The sequence below is a fragment of the Pelodiscus sinensis genome, chromosome 9 (genome assembly GCF_052426305.1).
Source record: "Pelodiscus sinensis isolate ZL-2025 chromosome 9, ASM5242630v1, whole genome shotgun sequence".
Classification (NCBI taxonomy): Eukaryota; Metazoa; Chordata; order Testudines; family Trionychidae; genus Pelodiscus; species Pelodiscus sinensis.
The window spans coordinates 34,680,821-34,704,577 of record NC_143060.1 but is presented as its reverse complement, the minus strand read 5'-3'; the positions used below and the strand labels follow the sequence as shown (position 1 = coordinate 34,704,577).

Sequence of the window (23,757 nt, the reverse complement as noted above, 5' to 3'; positions counted from 1 at the left end):
AGTTAAACATGACTCAACAGTATGACACTGTTGCAAAAAAAACCCAATCATGCTTCTGGAATGCATTAACAGAAATGCTGTGAGCAAGACATAAGAAGTCATTCTGCTCTGTGTTGATTAGGCCTCAATTGGAGTATGCTGTCCAGTTCTGGGCACCACATTTCAAGAAAGATGTGGAGAAACTGGAGAAGGTTCAGAGAAGAACAAAATTTATTAAAGGTCTAGAAAACATGACCTATGAGGCAAGACTAAAAGAATTGGGCTTGTTTAGTTTAGGAAAGAGAAGACTGAGAGGAGACATGATAGCTGTTTTCAAGTATCTAAAAGGGTGTCTGTCACAAGGAGGAGGGAGAAAAATTGTTCTCCTTGGCCTCTGATGATAGGACAAGAAGCAATGGGCTTAAATTGCAGCAAGGGAGGTTTAGGTTGGACATTAGGAAAAACTTCCTAACAGTCAGGGTGGTTAAACACTGGAATAAATTGCCTAGGGAGGTTGTGGAATCTCCATCACCAGAGATATTTAAGAGCAGGTTGGACAGACATCTATTAGAGATGATCTATTCTAGACAGTGCTTGGTCCTGCCATGAGGGCAGGGGACTGGACTCGATGACCTCTTGAGGTCCCTTCCAGTTCTAGTATTCTACGTAGCAAAGCATCTCATTTCCTATTCATTCAAATGAGCTAAAAAAAAAAAAAGCAATACATTTCAGTCCTTTTTTAAAATCAGGTCCTTGTTATCAGGTCTTTTTCTTTAGGTACCATCAATTTACATCTTAGCAATGTTGATGTTTCAACTACTATATAAAATTCGGAATGAAAAGAAGTGGTTCAATAGTTTGATTTATTTTTCAGAGAGATATTTATATTATTTAAAATGCTTATTTTGGAAAACAAATAGAATCTCATATTTTTCAGTTAATGAAAATAAAAAGGTAATTATCTGGAAACCAGTTTATACACAAATTGGTTCGCAAGGCTTATTTTTTGCATTAACTTTTATCCACTGATACCTGGAACTGTAAATTTAATTTGGATTCCCAGATTATCGCTATTACAGAATAGTTTACTGCCCATCAAATAGAGATTTCCTATTAATAACTAAAATAAAATAAAATAAAAAATTAATAATAAATAATAATAACCAGTCTGGATTAGAAGGAGTAGCTAATGGTGAGAATGGGCAGGCAGGACACTAGGAGAATGCAAAGCAGAAAAGGCTAGAATGGACCAGCTAGAGAACTGTGTGGCAGTTCAGGTCTGTGCAAACAGGCACCTCCATTTGTTATTTGTTGAGCAGGGGGTACAGTCACAAGTATACTTGCACAGCCCATTTCTAATCCAAATTTCTTCATACATGTCAAGTAAGCTTGGACAGAGTCTATAGCAGGACTGTATTTTAAGACACTGAATAGTGCAAAACTCAAAAACTGACCATATTCTATTTGGCCAAGTTCCTTTATTGAGTTCAGCTTTAGGCAGGGAATAAGAAGGAGGCTTTTCAGCCAAAGTTAAATTTTAGTCAGAAAGCTATAGGCACCTGAAAATAGAGACCCAGAATGGAAGTGTCATAGTCATGCTGCTACAAGTGCATACACTACAGCCCTGATACAAAGACCATGGTCCAGCTCACCCCACCCATGGGGAAAAATTACAGGAGGCAGCTCTGAGAGAGGCAGTCTTCCATGAGGATTGTGTATGGGGGGGGGGGGGAGGGACAAGGACACAGTGTTCCTTTCTTTCCCTCCCCCATCAAAACAAGATGTAGGGTTCACCCAGAAACCTGGTGGACCCCTCAGAACTCCATGGGATGCCCAAGGTCATTTCCTTAAAGACCTAGTACCTCCAGACTGATGCTAGCCTTCACTGATGCCATCAACCAGGGAATCCTGTGGACATGATTACTTTGGGGGTTCCAAAGGGAGAAACCTCCTCCTAAGATGACTACATTCCCAGGCTGGTAAGGCCCCCTACCGCTCCAGAAAAAAATCAATGACAAAACTCTTACTGATGTCAATGGGACCAGAAACAGACACTGCATGGTAGTCATTTGTATTTGTGTAGATAAACATATAACAATCCTTCCCAGGGCTGGGGTCATATGTGGCACAACTGCCATGCCACCCAGTGCAGGAGAGGAAAAGAATATGAATATTTTTTCCCATACAGATCTTTCAAAGAGGCTTCGAAACAAGACCTTGGATGGTCTCAGATACTTTCTCTACAAGGTCTGGTCTGCACTAGCATTTTTATAAAATTTCTCTGTCAATGCACGATAGCAGTGCATTGTTCTACAACTAGCAAGGACAGACCACTGACAGCTACTAGTAGGTTGTCCATTGTCAGACAGACCTATGCTGAGCATGGTCAGCTGATGAAGCAGTCAGAGAACTAACCGCCAGTTTCTTCGACCGTTCCTACCACTGTGTTCTGCTATTGGTGGTAATACAATAGCATTTCTCAAAAAAACTTCCTTATGCAAACATAGACTTACTATGCTGAAAATAGTCAATGCTGGCAGAAGCCATTTTCAATTCAGGGGAGCCTGTTGCTAAAATCACTGCCACTATGGGCTTAATTTCACAGTTTAGAAAGCCTTTTGCCATGAGCACATTTGTACAAACACTGTAAATTGGCCACTATCACTAAGTGAAGAGTCATAAGTGGGCTGGGAGAGAAATGAGTGAAACAGAGAGACACAACAAACAGTTCAAAAAGTTGTTTTTAAATAATCTTTTACAGACTTTTGTCCTGTGCACAAAACTTTCAGTAAACTTGATAGCTGCTGTAATCCTCTTACTGTTGCCTGCAGCCAGTGTGATGTAAGAAGAGCTTTACACAAGAACAACACATTCAGCTTTCTGAAAAGGTCTTTTTCAAGGTTCTGGAACCCACAGAACTGCTGTTGCAAAAGACTTCAGCAATTATGAAACATGGAAAACTGCACAGTTTTACAATCTACAATTCAATATATCATAAAACGAAAGACCAACAGTCTGAACTATGAACTTAAAAGAAGCTGTTCTTCCCCCACCTCTAAAATATTTAGGCATCCTCAATTAAAAACAGAAACAAAAACACACACCCCACACTTCATAAGCCACATTCTAACAAGCTGCAAGTGCGTTTAATATACTTCACAGTAAGTCTATCTACTCAATTTCAAACAAATAACCATAAAAGTTGAATTTCATATTTCAATACTAATTTTTCATATTCCATATATTGAAAGCTTGGAAGACTTGAGACTTAAAAGGAAGTCATGACAAGTTTGCCAAATACAACCCACCCTTATGATTCTTCTACTAAAAAAGGCCAGCTTTAAGTACTTGCACAGATTTAAAATATTTTTTGTTCTATAATCTGTAATACCCTCTCATCAAATGAAAAACATTTTCTTTCACAACCATTTTTCATCTTCATTTGGGGATAGGGATAGGCTTAATGGGAAGGCAGAAACTGAACTACTTTGATAAGTATAATGTAGGAATATCAAACTCATTCTGCATTGGGGGACAAACTATAGTTTAAATGTGGATATGTGGCCTAGAGTTACAAAACTAGGGTCATAAACACTAGAACTACTGAGCAGGCTTAAAGTGAATGGGAGTTCTGTGCAAAGATCCAGGGCAACATATTATCTAGACTAGTGCCTTGGAATGTGGAGAACACATAATACCATTCCACTGAAAAGCCAAGAACCAGATTTCATGTGGTAAAAACCAACCTGCTTTTAGCCCTTGTATGGCACTGAAAGGTAAAATAGGCCTCCAGTCTCCCAATCAAAGCACTGCTTTTTTGACACAATAGTTCAGGACTGAAACTAAAAAGTTCCTGATTCCCAAAGAAAAAAGATTTTCAATTCCTAGTGCAGAATTTAGTGGCCAGACACTTATTTTAAGACAATATGGGTCAGTTCAATTTTGATGTAAAACTAGACATTTCAATTATCACTATTGGTACACGACAGTTTAACACTACATAAATAACAGGAATACATTTGTAAAACATCTACATGAAAACCCTGCATTTTTATGAATAGCCCCCTTCAACCTTTCAACAAAATACTAATTGACTTAGCCAATCTACAGGAGTCAAGATGATCTAATTTTATCCCCTTGTATCATTGTTTATCAGCAGTGCCAAGTCCCAATTCAGAAAGCCCTATTTTGTGAGAATTCTCTCTTCTTCAGCTAAATTATGGTTACCTTGGTTAGGAACCTCAGTTTTGCTATCATCTCCTCCTCAAATCTTAGGAGAAATCTTCAAAGCACAGGCAACATAAGTGCTCCAACTCCCCTTTCATTATGAAGATTAGCAACGTTTGCGGATGATACTAAAGTGTTTAAGATAGTCAAGACAGAAGCAGACTGTGAAGAACTTCAAAAAGATCTCACCAAACTGAGTGATTGGGCAACAAAATGGCAAATGAAGTTTAATGTGGATAAGTGTAAAGTAATGCACGTTAGAAAAAAAATAACCCCAACTATACATACAATATGAGGGGAGCTAATTTGGCTACAACAAATCAGGAAACAGATCTTGGAGTTATCGTGGATGGTTCTCTGAAAATGTCCACACAGCGTGCTGCGGCGGTCAAAAAGGGCATTAGAATGTTAGGAATTATTAAGAAAGGGATAGAAAATAAGACACAGAATATCTTACTGCCCCTGAATAAAACTATAGCACGCCCACATCTTGAGTACTGTGTACAGATGTGATCTCCTCACCTCAAAAAAGATATTTTGGCATTAGAAAAGGTTAAAAAAAGAGCAACTAAAATGATCAGGGGTTTGGAACAGGTCCCATATGAGGAGAGGCTAAAGCGACTGGGACTTTTCAGTTTGGAAAAGAGGAGACTGAGGGGGGATATGATAGAGGTCTATAAAATCATGAGTGGTGTGGAGAGGGTGAATAAAGAAGAGTTGTTCATTAGTTCCCATAATATAAGGACTAGAGGACACCAAATGAAATTAATGGGTAGCAGGTTTAAAACTAATGAAAGAAAGTTCTTCTTCACACAGAGCATAGTCAACCTGTGGAACTCCTTGTCAGAAGAGGCTGTGAAGGCTAGAACTATAACAGAGTTTAAAGAGAAGCTAGATAAATTCATGGAGGTTAGGTCCATAAAAGGCTATTAGCCAGGGGGTAGGAATGGTGTCCCAGGCCTCTGTTTGTCACATGGCACAAGACAAATCGCTTGATCATTGTCTTCGGTCCACCCCTTCTGGGGCACCTGGTGCTGGCCACTGTGGGCAGACAGGCTACTGGGCTAGATGGACCTTTGGTCTGACCCAGTACGGCTGATCTTATGTTCTTATGTTATGTTTTTATAAGATGACTTGGAAGTCTAGAATTGAAAATAAATTATATTATACTAGAGGGCTATGCCCCCTGCTCGCTACTCTCACCAACACTCCCGCTCTGTGGCCTAAGCTTATCAGATGGTCAACTACTCGGGGGAGGAAAGGCGGCGCTGGGGAGAGCCAGCCTCCAGTTCCCCCCAACACTGTGTGGTTCCACCTGCTCCACCACCCCTCACTGCTGCCTCTATCAGAGGCAACAGTGTGGGGCGGGGGGGGGGGGGGGGAATGGAGGAGAGGCTGCCATGAAGCAGCCTCTGTCCGTGGGGGGTCCCAGCTCTGGTGCCAGCACAAGATCTGGCAGCAGTTGATGCAGGTAGGTGGGTGTGTGGCAAGATGCAGCCGAGGGCAGTGAACGCTTGGGCGGCTCCTGCTGCTCTGTAGCTGTTTGGGCACAGGAGGAGCAGGCCCAACCGGAGGAGAAGCAGAAAGCACAAGGGGGTGGGGGCTGGACATGTGGTGTATGCTGGGAGGCAGCTGGGGCAGGGGGAATTGGGTCTCAGGAGAATGTGGTTGTTTCCAAGGTCTTCCCCTCCTCCCCACCAAAATGCTTGGGAGGGCAGACAAGCCAAAGGGGACTTGCAGGAGCCACTCTGAGGTGGGAGCATTGTGAGGTCTGCAGCCTGTGGAGCCCAAATGACAGCTGTGGGGGCAGCAGGCCCCCCCCCTCACCAGCCAATGGCAAGGCCGCTCCAGCAGCATTACAGCCCAGAGAAATCAAACTACTAGTAGGCCTGTGGGGAGAAGAGGCCAATCAGCATGAAAGGCGGCTGGGGCCACAGGGCACCAGCGATAGAAACATGGCACTGCATCAGTAAAGGCTGTAGCTGGTAGGGCTGCAGGAAAAACGGCCGATCAGTGAGGAAAGTGGCTGGGGCCAGAGGGTGGGGACAGAATCTGATGATGCCCTATGATGACCTCCCTGTGGGGGAGCAATGTAAGGGCAGAGGAGCTGCCTGGAGTGGCTAGTGAGATGCCCGGTCTGGAGCTAAACAGGGGCTGTGGGGGAGCAACACTGATGATGTCATGATATCACTCTGTCGCCCTGCAGGAAAAACATTTTAGATAGATAGATAGATAGATAGATAGATAGATAGATAGATAGATAGATAGATAGATAGATAGATAGATAGATAGATAGATAGATAGATAGATAGATAGATAGATAGATAGATAGATAGATAGATAGATAGATAGATAGATAGATAGATAGATAGATAGATAGATAGATAGATAGATAGATAGATAGATAGATAGATAGATAGATAGATAGATAGATAGATAGATAGATAGATAGATAGATAGATAGATAGATAGATAGATAGATAGATAGATAGATAGATAGATAGATAGATAGATAGATAGATAGATAGATAGATAGATAGATAGATAGATAGATAGATAGATAGATAGATAGATAGATAGATAGATAGATAGATAGATAGATAGATAGATAGATAGATAGATAGATAGATAGATAGATAGATAGATAGATAGATAGATAGATCAGGGCAGTTTACTGGTACTTAAAAGCTCCAGCCTAGTCTGAGTATATGTACTTGTACTTTTATTTAAAAATATATTCTCCAGAAAGTCTCGCTTTCTCTTATATGTGACTTTAAAAGACCAAAGAAATTACTTGCAGTTAAAGCAACCAGAGCAGAATGAGAACTGTTGGCAATTACAGATGCACAGAGAGAAAGATAATAATACTACTGATCTAAATTACAGGCTTCGTTAAATCAACAATTGTAACAGTTATTACATAAATAGTGTTGCCTGCCCAATTAAATTCCCTTTAATTAGTTTTTGAAAAGTAAGTATTAGCACAGCCTCTGATAGATGTGATTAACAGCTCAGGAATTTCATTGACAGCCCTCAGAAAGCAACTATTCAAACAAAACACTCTCTCTCTCTTTCGCCCTCACTCTCTTTCTCTAGTGCAAGAGCTGCGATGAGATTTTTGCTGCTTGTGATGTCACTCCCTCTTTCTGCCTTTGAAGGCCTTGTCTACACTGGTACATTGTGTCGACAAAACGGTGAGAGCGTTTACATTACAATGCAACTTTTGTTGAGGAAAACTACCCAATTTTGGCCACAAAAAACTTCCACACCTGTGAAAGATTTTTGTCTTCCCCCTCCCTTTATTGTAACAAAGAGCCAGTGTGGACTCTGCTGTTTGTTTTGTCAGAGAGAACTGGCTTCTGCCAGTATCCCACAATGCCTCTCCGGGTACCTGTGCTCAGTGTTTGGTGATCTTTGCTGCCCAGCAGGCATGCACACGCACACCCTTTCAAATCTCCAGGAAGTATCTGACAGCTGAGTGAACTGTTCTCTTTGGGGAACAAAGAACAAATCATTGGAATGCTCCTGTTCTAAAGCTGCAAGGAGAGGGCTGGAGAGGGTTGTGCTCCTTTGACATTCCTCAGCATGGAGAGTTCACAGAGCTAGGAGGGAATCCCAAAAGGCACCTGGATCAGCTCTGCCTCCCATAACACTGCTCTCTGAAATACTTACCCACATTGTTGACAGATAAGAGCAAAGCAATGTAGCCATGAAATGTCAACAATGGGAGACAGAAAAACTGATTTGACCAGTTTTCACTTTTGATGACTTTTGAATGTCAACAGCACATTTGCCGCCAAACCTTCCCAGTGCAGACATAGCTTTAAGAGCCATTAGAACTTAAATTTCACAGGATTTGGATATGTTTTGTTTAATTTTTAAAAAAATTCCGTTAGTCTTTTAATTTAGCATTATGAATAATTTTCTTAGACATTTCAGGCTAGACAAATTAGGATGGAAAGATGGAATTCTTTTATATTCATTTAATTTAGTATGTTTTAAAGTTATTATTCTACAGTATCTTAAATTTCTATACAGCTGCCAGGCACTTCTGTGAGACCTGCTATACGATAAAGCATGAGATACTAATTAAAAAAAAAACAACTGGGGCCACATGGGCAAGAAAAATATTGGTTCAGAAAAGTTGAAGGAAGACTTCTAAAACAAAGAGCAATTCAAAAATTAGGAATGACAGTTTCAATCTAGCCTTAAAAGAGGAGGAAATTACACTGTTACCCAATCCCACACCACCTTTACAGCTTGTACCTGAAGATTAAAGAAGAGAAATAGAATCATACTAATTAACCAGACCCTATTAAGTCAATTAAAGGTGACTGCATAGCTACAGGGCTAGATCGTCTCCCAGCATATCACTGGGTCTGAAAAGTATGCTGGTCTGGGCTAGATTATATAAAAATGCCCCAAAGCCATTATCTTCCTCATTCTGAACAGCAGTAAACATGCTAATAGGGGGCAATAAATGACTATCCTAAACTAAACCACCCTCTTCTATTATTCTTTGTATGCTGGGTATGTAAACTTTGAGTTTCTTTAGCTTGTGCCAAAAATGGGATTCCTGTTTTATAAACAATGTCAGCCTACTGCTCAATATTTTTGTTAAAAAAAAAAATCCTACAAAACCCTCTCTTCCCCCCCCCCCCCTTCATAAATTCTCTGTCCTTTAAAGCTAGGCCTTTTCTGGTTACATAACACTTTGTAATGTCTCTTTCGATCCTGCTAATTTCCTGTTTACCTTCTAGCTTCCCTGCATACCACCCATTTAATTAATAACTGCTTGAAAGTATTGAGACCATACATAGATGTGGGTTTAATCAGTATTGCTGATGTTTAGAGCAATAGAATTATTCATGCTCCTAAGAGTACATTATAAGACCATATCCCACTCACTCACTCTAGTTAATCACTATAAGGGTATGTCTGCACTAGCCACCCTAGTTTGAACTAGGGTGGCTAATGTAGTCATTCGAACTTGCAAACGAAGCCCAGGATTTAAATATCCCGGGCTTTATTTGCATGTTCCCGGGCGCCGCCATTTTTAAATGCCCCGTAGTTCGAACTACCTGCCCGCAGCTACAAGCGGCACAGGCTAGGTAGTTCGAATTAAAGCTCCTAATTCGAACTACCGAGGAGTAACGGTAGTTCGAATTAGGAGCTTTAATTTGAACTACCTAGCCCGTGCTGCGTGTAGGGCAGGTAGTTCGAACTACGGGGCATTTAAAAATGGCGGCGCCCGGGAACATGCAAATAAAGCCTGGGATATTTAAATCCCGGGCTTCGTTTGCAAGTTCGAATGATTACATTAGCCACCCTAGTTCAAACTAGTGCAGGCATACCCTTAGGGAATATTTTGCTTAAGGAGCACTTTTGAGATAAAAAATTCCACTTTAAAGTCTCTTACTAGTTAAAAGCATAATTAATATGCCATGCTAAACATCTAATTTACATTTCACCTTAAGCTGGTTTACTTTTCACTGAGCCTGGAAAGCAATTGGTTACCTTCTCTGTACTTCATGTACAAACTTGTGTTTCTCACACCAGAGGGGAAAGTTACAGGGACCAAAGGGAAAAAAGTTTTCTAACATTTCTCTTCATTCTGGTCCAAAACAGGCTTCAGTTAGACCTGCAGATGCTTAGCACCTCTCAGGATTTGGCCCATTAAGTTTAAACTATTTGACAGTGTTCTTTTTGCGTTATGAACAACAATTCAGAGAATGCCTATGAGCCTGTTTCTCAAATATGCAAAGGTTCCTTTATGTAATGGTCCCGATCTCATGCCTTCTCCATGATCACAGAAGCAAACAAAAGAAATGTCAAACCAGATGAGCAGCACACATCTGAAAGGGTGACCCCTTCATATGGGGAGAGCTGTCCAGCCAGAGGCACACGAGGCAGGGGTTCAAATAGTATTCCAGTTGAAATTGCTGTGTGCCCTCTCCCATCCCCAGTTGGGCCATAAAAGATGCCCAAACAGTGGGGGTGGGAAAAGGAATCTCAGAGTAGGAAGACAGCAAAAGCTTTGAAGAACAGGAGTAGGAGTTGAAAGCCTAAGGAGCAGGAAGCAAAACAATGAGCCATGAAGAGCAAAGGAAAAGGTAGAGATTGAGGTTCATTAACAGGACTCTCAACATTAGTTTCATACTAATCAGATTCACTATTCTCATTCATGCACAAACCCAATAGCTAATCAATAGAGAGGATAATAAAGTGCAGAGAGGGGAGGGAGTAGAAAATATTTCCAGATGCAGTTGTTAAAACACACAAACAAACACTTAACACTCTCTTTACTGCAGACTCCCATGTCTTTGCTAAATGTTATTAATTGTATTATGATAGCACCTAGGAGCTCCAGCCACAGACAAGGTCACTAATGTGCTATATAAGCACAGAAAAAAAGCTTACAATCTAACTACGGGTTGGACCTCCCTGGTCCGGCATCCTTGGGGCCTGACCAATCCCATATGACAGATTTTTCTGGACCAAGGAAGGTCATTCCTGGCCCCCCCAGCCGCCAGTCCCTTCCTGCCGTGGCCCGATTACTGCCCTCCCAGTTGGCTCCCCCAATCTCACTGATCCAGCTGGCCTGCCTGCCCCTGCTGCTATACCAGGCAACCCCACCACCTCTTCTCACCGGGCTTCCACTGCCACACCAGGCAGCCCCGCCACCCGTACGTGCCAGGTTCCCACTGCAGAGCCTGGCTCCTGCTGCCACTCTGGGTAGGCCCTCGGCCTCTGCGCTGGGTTCCTGCTGCCGCACCTGGGGCTCCCACAGTTGTGCTTGGGACTCCTGAAGCCCTGCCAGCCTGCAGGTCTCTTAGGCACTAGACCTCCAGTGGGATTCTCTGGTCCTGGAACATCTATGGTCTGGCCAGAGAGTCCTGGTTAAGAGAGTTTCAACCTGTAGGAGGTTAGAAGTCAGTGTTTTTAAAAGCCATACATGCTTTTAATCAGTATGAGCCTCACCACCTCGGAAAGGAGGACACACACACAATTAACAGACATTGTTAGTGGAAATAAGCCACACAATGGGCTAGTGTACCAACATTTCACCTCTGCATATCTGGAATTAAATTCTAGTCTCAGTCACTAGGAAACAAATTTGATGTGATGCTTTTAATTTCTGCTCATCTATAATATGAAACATTCACAATGCTCAAACTGCACAGTTAATGTTTACCAAAGATATCTCCAAGACTGGTGTTTCTCTACCTTTTGATACCAGGGACAGGCGTGCTGTCTTCCTAATTTGTGTCAGGGCAATCTCAGGGACCAGCACCACACCTAGACCAGAAGAATACTAGGTGCTGCAAATTAAGACTGACAATACACCAGAGCTATGCACAGCCCCAGACTATTGCTGAAATGTCCCTCATTTACAAGAGTACCAGTTTAACTCACCTTTTACAAGAGAAAAATATCTGAGCAGAGAGAACAGAAGTAGCACTGCTTTCAAGTTAAATAATACATTCACAAGTGAAATTATGAATGACCATTCACAACTTACGCAGTAATTAGCTGCTCAACATTATCTTCAGTTAGACTATATTGAGACTGTGGATAGGCAATCTCTACACTGCACAGCACAGACAGTGGCATGTAGGGTATATACTGACACGCTGAAAAGCAGGCTGCATCCACACTACAGTTTATAGCTACACTGGGCAAGCCAGCAGGACATCACAGTGCTAAAAATAGCAATGTAGACAGTAGATATGCAGTGAGCGGTGAAGAGTCCATAGCTAAAGGTGTGTCTTTACCTTTGTAAAGACCATCTATGTACTATTTATACCTGTGCTAAGGTGACATGTAGTGTATGTATATGACAGACTACCATAAGCAGTTTGTAGTACAGATATACCCATAGTTCACATCCTATTCCAAATAATTTTATCATGCCACAACCAGCAATATTAATAAAGATACAGAATGGATTTGTGCGCACAGCACGGTCAGAATTTGGCAAAAGTTGCTGTTTATAGGCTTCCCTAAACATGATTGCTCTTCCTTTAACCTGAACTGACTGGGGATATTATATGATCATATAAGGTTATGACAGTCTATATTCCATGTACGTGGGTTGAGAGTCAGGCAATATTTAAATATTTCATCAGTTTTCAAAATGTGCTATTTCTCTCTATTTGACACTGACATTTCTGCAGGGGGTGGGCATCTCCATCCGTATTTCACCATTATGATGACCAGAGCAATGGACTGTAAACATCATACATACAGCCTGCTGCCTGCTCATGAATGGATGCGCCTTTGGTTTCTAGTGAGATACAAGTACCTTGGTTTCTCCACCATTAAAACAGAGGTTCAGTGGGATAAAGGAGAAAGAGGTAAGAGGAAAATTATATTTACTGTAAATCACTTCAGATATCTAAAAAACACTCAAGTCCTAGAATCTGTAGGACCCTAATCTCTGAATGTGTCTGCTAAATTTACTTGAATTTTCACTAACCCTTGAGGTCATGACAGCCCAATAAATGGAACAGTCTTTGGGCCTAGCTACTCAATTCAAAACGGGTGTGCAGACACTGGAGGATCCACTCAGTAAGCAGATACCTCTAGCCTCATTCCTGCCTGCCCTTTTTATGTAAGGAAGCAAACCAGAGCATGGGCCACGCCAAATCAAGGGTGCAGACCCATTACCCTCCCAAATCTGCTACCTTCCATTGATTTGACAGAGGACCCTCAGAATTCAGTGACATTTTGTTGGCTGCAGGGGGTGGTTATTTTAAATTTACTAGATTTATTCTCTTACAAATATAACATGTTCTCTCTAGCAAAGAATGTGTTGTACCTATCTTTACCAAGCACAACAACTGTGAGGTACACTAGGTGTTCTTCACTCTCAATACTCAAAAATAAATAAAATACTCTCCCACTATACAGGCAGTCCCCAGGTTACATGGATCCGACTTGCATCGGATCCCTACTTACAAACGGGGTGAGGCAACCCCGCACTAGCTGCTTCCCCCCAGCAGACCAGGGAGACGCGAAGCTAGCATCCCTCCCTCCCCACAGCAGACCAGGGAGACGCGGAGTGGCTTTTCTCAGCAGACCCCTCAGCTTGAGAATAAAGAACTGAGGGAAGTGAGGTGTGGGAGAATAAAACTGAGCTCTGGAGAAATGTTTGGCTAGAGTTTCTCCTACAATATGTACCAGTTCCGACTTACATACAAATTCAACTTAAGAACAAACCTACAGTCCCTATCCTGTACGTAACCCGGGGACTGCCTGTACATGTACTAGAGAGTGAGACCGTATTTTTTAATTTTGGGACCTGCTGACACCCACAGACCACTAACTGTGTTTTTATCATCTACTTCCTCCAACTCCTACACAAAACGATGAAGTAAAAGAAGAAAAAAACACTGCTCTGACAGATTTGCTTTCTTCTGGATCTGCAGCCTCCTTGCTCATTAAGCCCTGTTTTAAAAAGCAACCTCCTATCCCTGCAAATATATTTCAGAAGGGCCCATCGCAACACAATTGGTGCTGGCAAATGAACCAGTCAGAACACTGGTAACGGTGATTTAACAACACAGAAGTAACATTAACATTCAGAGTATTTCCCAACTTTCTGATTCAGTGGGATCCCAGTTTAAAGTAAGTACTAGCGGCAGCAAATCTTTATTTAATAGTTTTGCCCAAAAACTCTAATTGGTATTATGGCTTTTTTATGATGGGTGTAGCACAAACCAGACAATCTCCGTTCTAGAGATTTTACAACCTAAAAAGGGTCATTTGTTAGGCATTGCTGCTGCTTGCTGCTACACAAGACAAAAATACAAAGACAGGATTTATCACAGACTACAGAAAAAGCTGCAGGATAACAGATTATGTGCTTAATCACTCCAATTCAACATTCCACCATGGGTTCGCAAACTGGGGGGCGTACCCCTCTGGGGGGGAGTGTGAAGAAATTCCAGCGGGGGCACGAGGCAACCCAGTCCTCCCACCCCCATGTTTTGCAGCTATTTTTGTTTTTCGGCCCCGGTTCCTTCCCCCTCCCCAGCCAGCCTTGCTGCTATTTTGAGGGAAGGGGGGTGAGGGTTTCTCAAAAATCAAAAAGGGGGCATGAAACCAAAAAGTTTGGGAACCACTGTGTAGGCAGTCATCTTTGAAGAGGGTTAGCAAAGTGTCTTTGTAAATACCTTTACAGTACAACATTCCTAGATGCTTAGCCACACTCTGATCCTATCTCAAAAATAAGGCACACAAAAATAAACTCCAGATTCTTTAAAACTACCCTTTTGCCAAGTTTTTGCCCAGGAACAAGATGGAATATCAAAAGCACGCTGTGATTCTCATAGTGGCAAAAAGGGGGAGGGGAAATGATACAAAATATGAACCAATGTCATAATATATCATTTTATTTCAAACTAGGCTACTCTGATTTATTTGTAAACTTGAACATTTACCTGGCATTGCTTGGATCCCCAACTCAATCAATATTGTGTTTTTTTTTTTTAATAATATGTAAATGTACATGCTTCATTTAAATCATTACTCTTAGGTGCGACTGGGGATCAATGGTTTGGTAGTCAGGCTGTCCCAGAGAGAGAGTACTACCCCAGCCCTCTTACTGCAGCTCCTTGGGGCCAGAAGATAAGTGCCTTTACATAGCCACTGCAGCTCCAGCGGGCACAGCCAGGGAGGGGTGCATATCTCCTGGCTAAGGTGGGTCCAGGTTTGTCTGCTCCTTGAGCTCCCCCATCAGATTGAGAAATGGAGCAAACTGTGCACTTTCAGCTCGCTCCCTAAGGAAGGGGAACAGCGAGCAATGTTCCTGTATGAATGGGGAGTAGGGAAGGGTGAAATTCAGGTTTCTTCCTAAAGAGCCTGGGTTTGGATTTGGAACAATCCCGGATGGGGGGGGGGGAGAGTGCACCCCCAACTAAGGATGTTAAATAATGATTAATTTACTAGTCAAGTAGTCAATGGAGTTTCCATCGACTACTCGATAGGCACTTCCGCATTCCTCCTTTGAAATGTACAAGAGCCCCAGTAGAGGCTCTTGTGCATTTCAAAATGGGAACTCCGCATGCAGCCTAGGGCCAGCGGGAACTCCCACTGATTCTGGGCTCCACATGGGTGCTTCAAGTCAGAGGGAATTCCTGCTGGTCCCCGGCTGCACGTGGCGTGCCTGCTTTGAAATGTACAACAGTCTCCAGCAGGGGCTCTTGTGCATTTCAAAGTGGAAGCACTGGCATGGAGCCCGGGATCAGCAGGGGACTCAAGAGTCCCCTGGTGATGCTGGGCTACATGAGGCATTTCCGCAGAACCCAGGGTCAGGTGGGGACCCCTGGCTCTGTGCACTTTGAAATGCTGCACTGGAGCCCGGGATCAGCTGGCGAGTCCCCAGCTGATCCCGGGTTCCACGCAGAGCTGCCGCTTTGAAATGCTGTGGCAGCATTTCAAAGGGGCAGCACCGCACAGCTGATCCTAGTCTCTGTGAGGCACTGTCCCCTTTGAAACACCACTGTAGTGTTTCAAAGGGACAGCGCCACATGGAGCCTGGGGTCAGCTCCATGTGGCGCTGCCTCTTTGAAATGTCAAGACATTTCGAAAGGGAAGTGCACACAGAGCCCGGGATTAGTTGTGCAGCACTGCCACTTTGAAGTACTCCCTCTTCCACCCCCTCTTGCTGCCTCTATCTGATAGAGGCAGCAAGAAGGGAGGGAAATCAACTAACCCTTAACATCCTTATCCCCAACCAGCGCCTTTCACCTTCCCAGTGATTCTGTCTCTTTTCTATATGGCTTTTCCATATAGACAAGTACTAATCTCATTCCAGGTACAGGCAGTCCCCGACTTACGCGGATCCGACTTATGTCGGATCCGCACTTACGAACGGGGCTTTCTCGCCCCGGAGGTCGAGGTGGCGGATTGCTACCTGCGAGCTCCGGGGCGAGAAAGCCCCGTTCGTAAGCTGCTCCGGTGCCCCTGGTCTGCTGGAGACCGTCTCCAGCAGACCAGGGGCACCGGGCGGGTTCCCGCGCTTCTGAGGCTTTGCCAGAGCAAAGTCTCAGAGGCGCGGGAACCCGCCGCGGCTGCGGCTTCAGTCCCGGTGCCTGTGGTCTGCTGGGGACCGTCCCCAGCAGACCACAGGCACCGGGACTAAAGCCGCAGCCGCGGCGGGTCCCGCGCCTCTGAGACTTTGCCAGAGCAAAGCCTCAGAGGCGCGGCACCCCACTGCCGCTGCGGCTCTGCTCCCCGTGTCCCTGGTCTGCTGGGGGGGAGGCGCAGCTAGTGTGCCCCCCCCCCCAGCAGACCAGGCTTTTGTTTTGGACCCTGAGGCAGAGCAGCTGGGGCGCTGCCGATTGGTCCTGCAGCGCCGCTCTGGGCACTACTGGACCAACCCGGCAGCACCCCAGCTGCTCTGCCCCAGGTCCTGATTCAGCCGCTGCTGGTCAGTTTCAGCAGCGGCTGAATCAGGACGCCTGGGGCAGAGCAGATGGGGTGCTGCTGGGTTGGTCCAGTAGCACTGAGGAGCTCTGCCCCAGGCGTCCCCAAGTCAGCTCTGCCCCGGGCTTCCTGGAATCAGCTGCTGATCAGTTTCAGCAGCAGCTGACTTGGGGACGCCTGGGGTTCTTAAGTTGATTCTGTATGTAAGTCAGAACTGGCGGTCAGTTTCAGCAGCCACTGAATCTGGACGCCAGTTCCGACTTACATACAGATTCAACTTAAGAACAAACCTACAGTCCCTATCTTGTACGTAACCCGGGGACTGCCTGTACATCCCATTTTCCTGGCACAGCCAAACCTTTACCTTGCTCTAAGTTATGATAAGAGGAAGTTGTATGCTGAATTTGGTGGTCCTAGCTCTTTCAATTTAGAAGTTTTTGAACAGACAGAGACTCTCAGATATATAGTAGATTAAACTGTCACCATTGTAGAATGGCTCTAAATTAGAACTCACATTAAGTCAACTAGCTAATACCAGCACTCAGCACCAAGCATTTCTAAATACTGATCCAACAGAGCACTGCCTGTCAATATTGTTAAAAAAAGTATTAAAACATTCATCTTAATGGCGACACAAAACTCAAGCAAGAGCTAATTGGGGGCTAACAATTCCATAATCTGTAACTACAGCTCACAACACACTACAAATGAAATGAACATATGAGTTTGGTCCATTGAGTTTATACTGAACAAATTATAGAATAGAAAATTATGACTTTATTGCACTATCACCATCCTATAATACCAACGTAAGGTAACAAATTGACTTTAATCATTTATACACAAAAACACTGAGCTTGTTTTCGTTTTTCGGTTAGTTTTTATTGTATGGATTGCTTTACATCACAAAATCAAAATCTCACCAATATGTTCCTTTGAAGAACCACATAGACCACTTCTGCATCTCAGCAGTCATGTTGTCTAACGCATGCATATCATTACTGTAGAAGCTGTAGAAACCATTTTCATATTTAGCTAGAAGCCATCTTGTATATCAGAAACCATTTCAGCTTTTCTCTCAAGCACGTAGACCAGAGTGAACTTTCTGTCACCCCGTGAGAAGAGGCCTACAGGATGGGCTATTGGTATGTGTTAATTGGGCTGGTTGGGACAGGAGATGTACTCCCTCGCACCTGTCCGCCATCTTGTTGATAAGGCTTTGTTTTTCCAAATTTAATTGAGGATTTCTGTAATTGGATGCCCTGACGTCAGACTGTTTGGTTAAGGGTATAAAGATACTAGGATTGATTGTATTAGTAGCCTTACTGGGTCTAGCTCTGCTGTGACCACGTTTGGCTCATGCTGTGCTTTATTAATTAATAAAGCTGCTTGTTAGCTGCCTAAACACAGAGGAGCGTGTTTTTGCTTCGACAATTTGGAGGTTCCACCGAGATTCCTAACGCGCCACTTGCCCGTATGGACGGACCGGCACTCCACTTCCAAACCTCTCAGAGCGCTCAAGAGAAGGTAAAGGGGATACCTGTTACGAAATCTCCTGGTTGAGGGCTTGGGATTTGGAGTGACGGCCGGCCATCGGGGTAAGGGGAGCTACGGAATTCAATTTTGTGGAGCGGCTAACATTTTTGTCTGTCTGTGTCTGTCTTTGTCTATTAGGCCTGTCTTATGTGTCACAGTTCCAAAAGGGCACACCGGTGTCTCTAGTGAGGCAGCCATGCGCTGGACCCTCTGTGTTCGGACGCTAAAAGCTGGTGTGGTGCCATTACTCTCTCTCGGCACACGGAACTGTGGGGAAGCTTTGTTGTCTCTCTCTGTTATTTGTGGGCGTAGTACTGACCTCTGAGGCTAACCCCAGGCCATAGTGCCCCATTCCGCCAGGCTGTCTCCAGGCGCCAGGACGTGGTGTTCTGCCGGGCTGGGGCAGGTGCCGGAAACCCCTGCGAGGCAGGTGGACCTTGAGTCCAGTGCTTCGCAACAAAAAGGGGGGGGACCAGTGCGAGCAGGTGAATTCTTGATTCGGTGACTCGCAGAGCGAGCAGGCGGATCCTGATTCAGTGACTCGCAGAGCAAGCAGGCGAATCCTGTTTCGGTGACTTGCAGAGCAAGCAGGCGGATTCTGATTCGGTGACTCGCAGAGCGAGCAGGCGGATCCTGATTCGGTGACTCGCAGAGCGAGCAGGCGGATCCTGATTCGGTGACTTGCAGAATATGGTGTAAGCAGGCGGACTTTGGTTCGGTGTCTTACAGAATTAAGCGCGCGCAGAAAATGGGGGTAGGTCAGTCTACAGGAATTCCAGTGCCTTTATGTTAAGTGTTTTCTGGTATAGGATCCTAATGAAGTCTGATATTAAGTGCCGGGTGTCTTAGGGCAGCGTCACTTAATAGAAACCCATGGGAACTAGACAATAAATAAAGATGCAGCTAAATGTGGAAACTATAGGAAAAATGTGAAAAAGGAGGAAAAAATGTGTGTGGAAAATGAGTATGAATGTAATGAGTGAAGAATGAATGCCGTTGCATAGGTCTGAGACTTGAGCTGATCCCAGCTGCACCAGGGCTCTCCCACGAGGGAGCTCTGAACGCAAGGGGGGGGGGGGTCAGCTGAACCTCGAGACTCAGCGGATATGTGAGGGAGTGACGACTCCCCTTATTTCATGAGCTGCTAAGGTCTGACACTCTAGACCCGGCAGACTCTTTCTTTGGAGTGTGTAAAGTTAGTTTAAGTGGGGGTTAGTCTAAACACCCCCCACTCTGCCGAAAGGCACCCCTGTGTACTACATGTACGTGCATAATGGTCCAAGGACCTGTAAGCATTTAACAAATTGGAAAAGAGGAAAAATTAAAGCTATGAGGGATGAAAGTAAAGCTCAGAAAAGCAAAAATCCACCCTGCAGTAAGATAGGTAACTTAAAAGTTGCTGCAGCACCTCTGTGCCAAAATAATACATAAGAAGTGGAAAAAGAAAAAGAAAATAAAATTCTCAGTTGGCACACCCATATCAACCAAGCTTAGGGGGAAAATCTGGCACAACATCACCCCTCTATCCCTCTTTATAACGCATACACAGATAGAGAGGAAACATGAAAAATAACTGAAAGGAATTAGCTCTTCCCTTTAAAAACACGGGCTCCTGTAACAAACTTGCCCGATCCAAAGCAAAACAAAGTTTAAAATAAGTTTAATAGTTTAAAGAAAGTGTTCCTCCAAATCCTAAAGGGGAGGAAAAAAAAAACAAACAAACCTGCTTTAAGAAATGACTTGTTTCTTGCAGCCTCTTTTAATCATCTTAGCAATGAAACAGTCAAGTTAAACATTTGGCTACAGACACTTTGTTAAATCTATTAAAGATAAAATAAGGAATTTTATTGAAACTTAATTGGTTAACCGCATAAAAGAACAGAATCTATACATTGTAAATTTGTAAAACCTGCACCTTAAGGGTTAAATGTGTCTTCCAAGGAACCTAATTATTGTTTAAAAAAATCCAAGCCCAGAAACTTCACAGTGTTTCTGGTCAAGGCTGAGCTGATAGCACTTTTGGCTTGCTTTCAGATCCAAGGTTGTGTGTGTCTGCAAACTGCCTGTCTGTTTTGGAAGGGGGGGGAGCACTGTCCCCCATAAGTAAGTCTGTAACATTGCATGTGATTCTTTTCAGGAAAGGAAAACCTTTTTGCTTGCTGGAATAGTAACTAGCAAGCACCTTGTTCTAAGAATTTCTGTAGCAGTAAATAAAATAAGCCTGGTCTGCAGTACAAGAGAAAAACTGAGGCATGCCACTGATAAGGAAAGCTAGCAGCTCAGAGGTAATTCAAAAGAGTGGAAGGTCACGAGTACCGATGAAGCTCTCTTGTTCTCAGAAAGTTACAGCTCACTCACCCATAGAAGTGGTAAGGAACTAGATGTAACTAGTTCCCCTAGCAGATCTTAGGCAGTATTTTAAGTTATAATGGGCCACCCCAATATGGGTAGAAATGTTTTCTTTGTCTTTCAGATCATCAAGAAGTGCTAATATCATCTGAAAATTAACTGAAAAAACAAAAAAACATGGTTCCGTGTCATGACATAATAAGTTTGTGTTCTGTGTTCTGTCCAGATTTGTCTTGTGTGTGTCTTAATTGTGATATATGTATTTCAAACGTTGTGTGTACAATATTGTTGTTTTAATGAAAGAATAATTTAAGTCCCTTAAATAATCTTAACATTGTGCTTTATATAAATGGTTTTTGCTTTTATAATTTTAGTAGAGTTTTAGTAGCAGGCTATGCAGTTTGTACTGTCTGGAATGTAGTGAAATCTGCTCCTCTACCTGCTGTTTTTCCCTTCTGTCCTACCATCGCCAGCTCCTACGCCGTCTCTTTCAGAACTGGCCCTCCTGCGAAACCAAGCCCCAGAATCAGAAAAGCAGGAGTGGAGACTGGCAGGGTGCACCTTGCACCCAGATCACTTGTGGTGCAGCTCTGATGGCCACATTGTTGCCCCAGTGGTCTTGCTACCTCACCTTGCCCCCGTGCTCCCTAGATTGTCGCACGTTGGCAAAAGGGGGGATGGTAGCAATCCTAAAACAAAATTGGTTTGCTCCCAAATTCTCCCAAGCAGCCAAAGATTACTGTCTGGCTTGCCCTGTCTGCCAAGCCCACAACGTGGGTAAACCTGTAAAGACAGTTCCGGCAACCAGACCTCCGCCTTTGGGACCATTTCTGAATTTACAAATGGACTTTATTCAATTGCTTAAATGTCAATCTTTTAAATAATGTGCTGGTTATTGTTTGCTTGTTTTTGGGATGGGTAGAAGCTTATCCCTGAAGGAAACATGATGACATCACAGTAGCTAAGAAACTTCTAAATTATTACATCCCATCATGGGGAATACACCTTGTGATCTCCAGTGATAAAGGTACCCACTTTACTGGGCAAATTGTTAAAAAAAAAACTAGAGAAGTACTACTCTCCCAGACAAGCACTGCACTGTGCACGACACCTGGAGAGCGCAGAAACAGTAGAAAGATGAAACAGGATTTTAAAGAACAAACTTGCTAAAATATGTGAGAACTCTGGATTAACATGGGTAGAAGCACTCCTGATTGCCCTAATGAGCATGAGAGCCACTCCTAATCAGAAAACTGGACTCAGTCCACATGAAATTGCATGTGGCCAACCTATGAGACTGTAAAGTAGCCCAGAAATTAACCTGGCTGATGCCACACTTGTTAAAGGAAGCATAGTCAAGTGTTGTCAGGAACTTATGAGGTGTGTACAGTCTTATCATTTACAGGTTAAGGACGCCTTCCAGGAGGCCCCAACTGAGCTGTGCCTTAAACTACAACCAAGAAACTGGGTTTGCGTGAAAGTTCACCAGCGGAAGACTGCCCTGGAACCCAGGTGAAAGTGTCCCTACCAAATCCTTCTGACCACCCATACTGCTGTAAAGTGAGAAGGATTGCCCACCTGGATTCACGCATCCCACTGCAAACCCGTCCTGGCCCCTACAGAAGTCGGCCCCAATAAGGAGCACCGCAGACCTGGTACCGGAGACCCAGGTCCAGAAGCAGATGGGAATCACCACAGACCTGGTACCAGAAACCCAGGTCCAGAAGTAGACGAGGATCAGCACAGGCTTGGTACCGGCAATCCAGGCCCAGAAGCAGACGAGCCTGAGAGACCAAGGCTAAGGTACCAGCTGCGGCCCAAAAGAACCTGCCAGCGATAGGTGAAGCAAACTACGAAGTCCTGAAGAACAGCCAGCATGAGGCTGGACAAACAATTCATGTTAAGCTTATGCTTAATCTTGTTTTTAATATTTAGTAGTTATAACCTATATGGTTCAAATGTGTTTATGCTTTTAATGAACCAAGTTTCCCAAGAATTTAATTCTACAGGTTGCTGGATATGTGCTCACAGTCCAGTACATTCAGAAGGAGGCATCCCAATGATTCCAGTCCCACTAAACAACACTCAAATAAACGGCACACTGTTTAGTAAACTAAGCCAAATGATACTTGGCAGGATAAAGGGTTTACTAACCCAGGGTATATCCGCCTAGCCTTGACCCCAATTGGAAAGTACTGCTAGACATGTAACGGTTCAGGAGCCAGGGTGAGGAAAAAGCCAAAACCGAATGGCCCTAGACTATGTCCTAGCTAGTAAGAGCGGGGTTTGTGCCTTAGTAAGAAGAAAATGCTGTGGGTATATTTCTGACACCAGCAAAGAAGTAAAGGAAGATGCCTCAGAAATTAAAAGAACTGTGAAACGCCTAAGGCAGGGGGAAGACTGGACCCTCTGGGATTGGTTGGGAGGCTGGTTTGGACATGTGGGAACTTGGATTTTGCAAAGAGTAGTTTTAGTATTGGCTATATTCTTTTGTGCTTATTGCTGTTTCTTGTTAATCAAATGCTGTATTTCTTGTATTCTAGAAAACACAAGATAGACCCTTACCAAAGGGAATGTGGAACTCATGATGTTAAAATAGGATGAGCAGAGAAAGGAACAAGAAATGTACATAAATACTTTAATGGAAAATGGAGGTATAAAATGGTTTCAAGGTTAGCCTTTAAAAGGCTAAAAGGGGGGAGTTGTAGAAGCTGTAGAAACCATTTTCATATTTAGCTAGAAGCCATCTTGTATATCAGAAACCATTTCAGCTTTTCTCTCAAGCACGTAGACCAGAGTGAACTTTCTGTCACCCCGTGAGAAGAGGCCTACAGGATGGGCTATTGGTATGTGTTAATTGGGCTGGTTGGGACAGGAGATGTACTCCCTCGCACCTGTCCGCCATCTTGTTGATAAGGCTTTGTTTTTCCAAATTTAATTGAGGATTTCTGTAATTGGATGCCCTGACGTCAGACTGTTTGGTTAAGGGTATAAAGATACTAGGATTGATTGTATTAGTAGCCTTACTGGGTCTAGCTCTGCTGTGACCACGTTTGGCTCATGCTGTGCTTTATTAATTAATAAAGCTGCTTGTTAGCTGCCTAAACACAGAGGAGCGTGTTTTTGCTTCGACATTACTTAGTTCATTTTATTTTCCACAAATGAAAAATGAAAGCACCAGCACTTTTCTTGTACTGTTCTATGTTCTCTTTCAGTTCTTGGGACTCCTGTGGG

At 43.6% G+C, this 23,757-nt stretch overlaps 1 protein-coding gene across 8 annotated transcripts in view; it reads right to left on the bottom strand.

Moving 5' to 3' along the window:
* LRRC8D (leucine rich repeat containing 8 VRAC subunit D) overlaps positions 1-23,757 on the bottom strand; it is a 93,690-nt gene that overhangs the window by 11,903 nt on the left and 58,030 nt on the right. For 2 of the 8 annotated variants that reach the window (XR_016350265.1, XR_016350262.1), the window contains one exon: positions 23,656-23,750. The exons of 4 other annotated variants lie outside the window; for them this stretch is intronic. The gene's annotated coding sequence lies outside the window, so the exon portion shown is untranslated. Of the gene's footprint in view, positions 1-9,501; positions 11,123-17,561; positions 17,585-23,655; positions 23,751-23,757 lie in introns of those variants that run through there. 2 more of the 8 variants (XM_089780505.1, XR_016350264.1) reach the window with 2 other exon arrangements.